Raw genomic sequence first — 6,633 nt, 5'->3', positions numbered from 1 at the left:
CTTTCATTTGCTTATTGATTGGTTGCTGATTTGTCTCCCTCCAAAGATCTTCGTTTTCCATTATATCTGGCCATCTCACATTTAAAACACGCCGGAGACAGCGGCTGATAAAAACTTGGAGTTGGTTTTTGATGTGGTTAGTCACCTTCCAAGTTTTTGAACCATGTAACAGAACAGCCTTCACATTGCTATTGAAAAGCCGGAGTTTGGTCTTCTTTGAGGTGTTCCTATTTCTCCAGACAGGGTACAGTTGTACAAATGCACCATTTGCTTTGCGTATGCGACTTAGGGCGTCCTCCTCAGCGTCTCCTGTAGCTGTGACTATACTTCCGAGATAGAGGAAGTATTGGACCTGTTCTACGTCCTCTCCATTAATGGCCAGAATATTCGTGATGGTCGAATTTATCCGTATTTCTTTGGTTTTCGAACATTTATCTTGAGCCCTGCAACTTCCACCTCTCTCTGTAGTCTGGCCAGTTTCTCTTCGATGTCCGCCGCTTTTCGATTTACAGAGCCGAAAGCCTTTTCAAAGTCAATGAAGGTAAGGTAGAGGGTGTGTTCCCACTCCACCCTTTGTTCGAGAATAATTCTGAGAGTATTGATAAGGTCCACAAGGATTCGATGTTTTCTAAAACCCGCCTGCTCTCTCCTCAGTTGTGCTTCCACAGAATCCTTAATGCGGTTTAAAATGATCCTCGAAAGTACCTTACTCGGTACTGACAATAGGGTAATGGCCCGCCAGTTGTTGCAGTTAGTAACATCTCCCTTTTTGAGTATTTTCACGATAATACCTCGTTTCCAATCTGTTGGCAGCTTCTCCTCTCCATATCTTCTCTAAGAGGATGTACAGTAACTCGACAGTTGCTTCCAAGTCTGTTTTCAGCATCTCAGATGTTATATTATCTGGTCCCGGTGCCTTCCTATTCTTGATCTGCTTCAGTGCTATCCGAATTTCTGCTTTCGTGGGTGCGTTTACACCAATGCTGGGACTAGGATCATGGAATTCCGTTTGTTCTTTTCTTCTACCTCCCCACTGAGGTCTCTATTTAGAACTTCTTTAAAGTATTCCTTCCACCTGCGTGACGACCTGTATGGGAGAAATAAAAAACCGCTGATTTACCGGCAGTATATGATCTATGGACAAAGAAGATGAAGCAGATTTTCGAAAATTGTGTGTCTACTGGATCGTACTGTTTTAATGCCAAGAAAAATTTATACTCAGAACGTAAGCTGTATGGTTGGTTGGCTGGTTGATTTGGGCGAGGGGACCAAACAGCGAGATCATCGGTCCAATCGGATTAGGGAAGGATGGGGAAGGAAGTCGGCCGTGCCCTTTGAAAGGAACCATCCCGGCATTTGCCTGAAGAGATTTAGCGAAATCACGGAGAACCTAAATCTGGATGGTCAGATGTGGCTTTGAACTATCGTCCTTCCGAATACGAGTCCAGTGTACTAACCACTGCGCCACCTCGCTCGGTTAAGCTGAACGCTAAACAGAATCACAATAATCATCATATCTTCTACTGGAGAGTGACGTTTGTAGGCGCCAGATGGAAGCCCGCAGCTTTCAGCGACGGCGGCATCAGGACCAGCGCTGGGAGGGAGGAAGGAGGGGGATATGAGGATGTGGGGGTGGAGGGCGATATCAGAGCCACAGGGGTGGGGGGAGGGGGGAGTTTAATTCACTATCAGCTAATTATGGCACGCGACGCCGCACTAATGTGATAGATTAGCGGCCCATTGATTGCATCTGACACTAATTTCTTGATTTGATTACCCTGCTCGCAGATAGCGGCGTCTATTGAATAGCGGTGCGTGAGGTCGCCGTGGTACGGGCGACGCGGGATTGCGCCCAGCACGCTTGCTCGCATGTTCAGGAACGTATGACTAACCTCAGTTTTTATAACCTCTAGCGCGAAATAGTGCCGCAGTCAAGGGAAGCGAGCAAAATTTCTCTAAATCCTTTAACAATTGTCATTATCGCTCAGAAACGTAGCAGAGGGCGCACGAGCTATACGACTATTATGGTAGATCTGATCCTACGTATGTCTATATCTATTATCTTTAAACCACTGTGAAATGTAGAGTAGATGGTGTTTTCCGTTAGAAAATACTGGTTGTCAATATTTCTCTGAATATGACGGTAATTACATTTTCACCAGAGAACACTGAAAATTTTCCAGTCAGGTATACTCTGACAACTTTGACACGGGAACATGTTGAGAAATAAAAAGATATCTGAACTCAACAAAGTGTTTCCTTTCATCTTAATTACACTTTTAAAGCGACCCTAGTATCTACAAAATCCGTATGTCAGCCTGAGGTACCTGCTAAGAATGCAGCCAAGGCCAGGACTTGTACGCGACTCCCCTTGTTCATTGTCACAGGCTATAAACCAGCCAATGTTTGGCGTGGAGCATCAGCAAGTGCCACCGTCGAAACAGCAAAAATTCCCTAAAATTATGAAAATTAAGGGTGCCTAAAATAACTAACGTATAACACCCTGAGACCGCCGTTGTAATCGACTGAGCGACCACTATGTAATGACACTAAATAATTCCAACTAGCTATGCTTCATCGATATTCATCAGTAAAACGTAATGAGCAGCAACAACACAATTCCCAGACGTGAAAACACATCAGCTCAGGTTACTTACTAGTTACTCAAAATGGTTCAAATGTCTCTGAGCACTATCGGACTTAACTTCTAAGGTCATCAGTCCCCTAGAACTTAGAACTACTTAAACCTAACTAACCTAAGAACATCAAACACATCCATGCCCGAGGCAGGATTCGAACCTGCGACCGTAGCGGTACCGCGGTTCCAGACTGTAGCGCCTAGAACCGCTCGGCCACATCGCCCGGCTTCTAGTTAATCTGCATAACTATAGCATACCGTTTACTTTATACGCACACACACACACACACACACACACACACACACACACACACAAACATACATGCACTATGTGATCAAAAGTACCCAGACACATGGCTGAAAATGGCATACAAGTTCGTGGCGCCCTCCATCGGTAATCCTGGAATTCGGTATGGTGTTGGGCCACCCTTAGCCTTGATGACAGCTTCCACCCCCGTCAGGCATACGTTCAGGCAGGTGCTGGAAGGTTTCTGGGGGAATGACAGCCCATTCTTCACGGAGTGTTGCACTGAGGAGAGGTATCGATGTCGGTCGGTGAGGCCTGGCACGAAGAGGGCGTTTCAAAACATCTCAAAGATGTTCTATAGGACTGAGGTCAGGACTCTGTGCAGGCCAGTCCATTACAGGGATGTTATTGTCGTGTAACCACTCCGCCACAGGCATTATGAACATGTTCTCGAGCGTCTTGAAAGATGCAATCGCCATCCCGGAATTGCTCTTCAACAGTAGGAAGCAAGAAGGTACTTAGAAAATCAATGTAGGCCTGTGCTGCGATAGCGCGAAGGAAAATAACAAGATGTGCAAGCCCCCTCCATGAGAAACACGGCCACACCATAACACCACTGCCTCCGAATTTTACTGTTGGCACTACACACGTTGGCAGATAACGTTCACCGGGCATTCGCCATACTCGCAGCCTGCCATGGATCGCCACATTGTGTACCGTGGTTCGTCACTCCAGACAACATTTTTCCAGTGTCCAATCGTCCAATGTTTACGCTCCTTACACCAAGTGTGGTGTCGTTTGGTTGAAAGGGTACAGTACCACCCGACATTGAAAATAGGTATAACATACTTCATTATTTTTGTCAGAAGAACACATTTTTTTGTAAAATAACTCAATTTCTATTAATACAGTGAAGCCGGATACCAGTGTGGGAAAGAATGACAATTTATTTATTTAATTGATCACATGTGCACTCCCACAAAGTAAATCCCTACATCCAGTTTGGTGAGATCTGTGAAATGAATGAATGTATGGTCGTCTGCTAACCGCAGATAGTGAATGTGAATATATGATCATCTTTGAGTCGATCCTTTGGCCACCTTTGGTGGGACCAAAGAGATGAAATTTGCCTGAGCTTTGAGCGCCTGAAATGTGGCTGACCAATGTGGTAGAAAGGTGCTCCCCCCACTTCAGCAGAGGTGGAGAGGACCTCGAGAACGGCCATGTTTCAGGACTCTGCCGCTGGATCTTGTGCTGTTAAGACCTGTTTTAGTTTAGCTCCATAATGACGAAAGAGTGGAGACATGGTGTGCATGTGGAATATTTAAGAGCAGTTTGAAATATTAATTTCTCTATTTCAGGAACTTTTGTGCGGAGAATTAAATGTCAGGCAGGTAATATTAATGGGATTGTAGTAATCTTCGGAAGTGACCAACGGTCACAATGAAACCACGTGTAGCAATAAGTTGAAATACTTCCGTGTGCTTAAGTTAAGCTGAATTACTAGCGTGTGTACAATAAGTTGAAATATTTAAGAAATAGCGTGTGTACCATAAGTTGAAATATTTAAGAAATGGCGTGTGCAGGACTTGAAATTAGAGACGAGTACTTCCACGTGGTGAGTACTGTGTGAGTCTCAAACTGTGTGTGAGACAAAAGATAAAGAGAAGTACTCGTCCATGGTATCAGTTGAGGACTCGCGTGTGTGATGAATATGTTCTTAATATTACCTTGCGTGATATAATTCCGTGTGACGCTAGATTCAAACTCTGAGAGAGAAGCAAGGTGAGTCGGCCGTCTATCCAGCAACGCCACTTGGCTTGCACTGCACAGGAAGACGTGCATATATCTCCAGAGTTCATAGTAGGAAAGTAGAATTACGAAGTGGGGCAGTGTCGTGTGAAACTGGGATAAATATTAATTGAAGTGGGAAAGCTGAAAGTGATAATGTTGTGACTATTCTCTGTGTAGTATTTCATGTTGTAGTGTGGTGTATGTCATGTAATTTGGGTATGTGTGGTTTGCATGGGAGAGTAGCGAGGTAGTTTCAAAAGATTAGTGGGTTATGCTTGTTCCTTCAGTACCGCTCGGTCTGGAGGAAAGTTTAGTGATGATGATTGTGAGAGTCGAAGTGTGAGGTATAATAAAAGACCCACCATCCTATCCAGAAAGTGCACTGTAGCGTTAAAAATAATTACGAGACCATAATATAGAGATTCACCATTGTAAAGCCAGGCCCACTGGGCGGAATTTCTCATGTGTTATTGTTGTAGGTTGTAGAATTTGTGTGTATAGGTTAGAGAATTTATCGGAATAAATAAGATAGTGAAAAGAAAAAGATTGGTGGACTTTTACTTCGAATTGTACGTTGTCATAATGTCCCGAATTTATAATGTGTGCAGTGGCCACGTGTTGACAAAAGCCGTTAAATAAAAGACAAAAAGAAAATGTGGTATTGCCAGTGCGTAGTGTACAGTCAGAGTTCTGTAAATTACTGATAGTCAGATGCGTGTTTCCGTTGCGTATTAATCATATAGGAGGATAACTTGTAACTTGAGTGTGAGTACTAGAGTTCATGTTACTCGATAAATAAGAATGAATCCACTCGCTTGGCAGACCACTAATTTTGCAGGCCTGACTGCTTGATGCCACAGTATGAGCAAGGCATGTGGGTGCCTCTCATGGTATTTACCTGCGTTATGTGTGGCTCATGAGCAGCCGCTCGACCATGAAATTCAAGTTTTTTCACCTCCTGCCTAACTGTCATAATACTTGCGTGGATCCTGATGCAGTTTGTAATTCCTGCGTGAGGTATCGATCGATTTCTTCCTAGTAGACATTACGACCCTCTTCAGCTGTCGGCGGTCTCTGTCAGTCAACAGACGAGGTCGGCCTGTACGCTTTTGTGCTGTATGTGTCCCTTCACGTTTCCAATTCATTATCACATCGGAAACAATGAACCTAGAGATCCAGAATGAGATTTTCACTCTGCAGCGGAGTGTGCGCTGATATGAAACTTCCTGGCAGATTAAAACTATGTGCCCGACCGAGACTCGAACTCGGGACCTTTGCCTTTCGCGGGCAAGTGCTCTACCAACTGAGCTACCGAAGCACGACTCACGCCCGGTACCCACAGCTTTACTTCTGCCAGTACCTCGTCTCCTACCTTCCAAACTTTACAGAAGCTCTTCTGCGAACCTTGCAGAACTAGCACTCCTGAAAGAAAGGATATTGTGGAGACATGGCTTAGCCACAGCCTGGGGGATGTTTCCAGAATGAGATTTTCACTCTGCAGCGGAGTGTGCGCTGATATGAAACTTCCTGGCAGATTAAAACTGCGTGCCCGACCGAGACTCGAACTCGGGACCTTTGCCTTTCGCGGGCAAGTGCTCTACCAACTGAGCTACCGAAGCACGACTCACGCCCGGTACCCACAGCTTTACTTCTGCCAGTACCTCGTCTCCTACCTTCCAAACTTTACAGAAGCTCTTCTGCGAACCTGCAGAACTAGCACTCCTGAAAGAAAGGATATTGTGGAGACATGGCTTAGCCACAGCCTGGGGGATGTTTCCAGAATGAGATTTTCACTCTGCAGCGGAGTGTGCGCTGATACGAAACTTCCTGGCAGCTTCTGTAAAGTTTGGAAGGTAGGAGACGAGGTACTGGCAGAAGTAAAGCTGTGGGTACCGGGCGTGAGTCGTGCTTCGGTAGCTCAGTTGGTAGAGCACTTGCCCGCGAAAGGCAAAGG

General features: G+C 45.1%; 1 non-coding gene across 1 annotated transcript; it reads right to left on the bottom strand.

Annotated features, from left to right (window-relative positions):
* Positions 1-6,221: 6,221 nt before the first annotated feature.
* Trnas-cga (transfer RNA serine (anticodon CGA)) lies at positions 6,222-6,298 on the bottom strand. The gene has a single exon. It is a non-coding gene; the product is annotated as a tRNA-Ser (tRNA).
* Between the last annotated feature and the right edge of the window lie 335 nt (positions 6,299-6,633).

This window comes from Schistocerca serialis, chromosome 2, assembly GCF_023864345.2.
Source record: "Schistocerca serialis cubense isolate TAMUIC-IGC-003099 chromosome 2, iqSchSeri2.2, whole genome shotgun sequence".
NCBI lineage: Eukaryota > Metazoa > Arthropoda > Insecta > Orthoptera > Acrididae > Schistocerca > Schistocerca serialis.
This window is presented reverse-complemented; position numbering and strand designations above follow the sequence as displayed.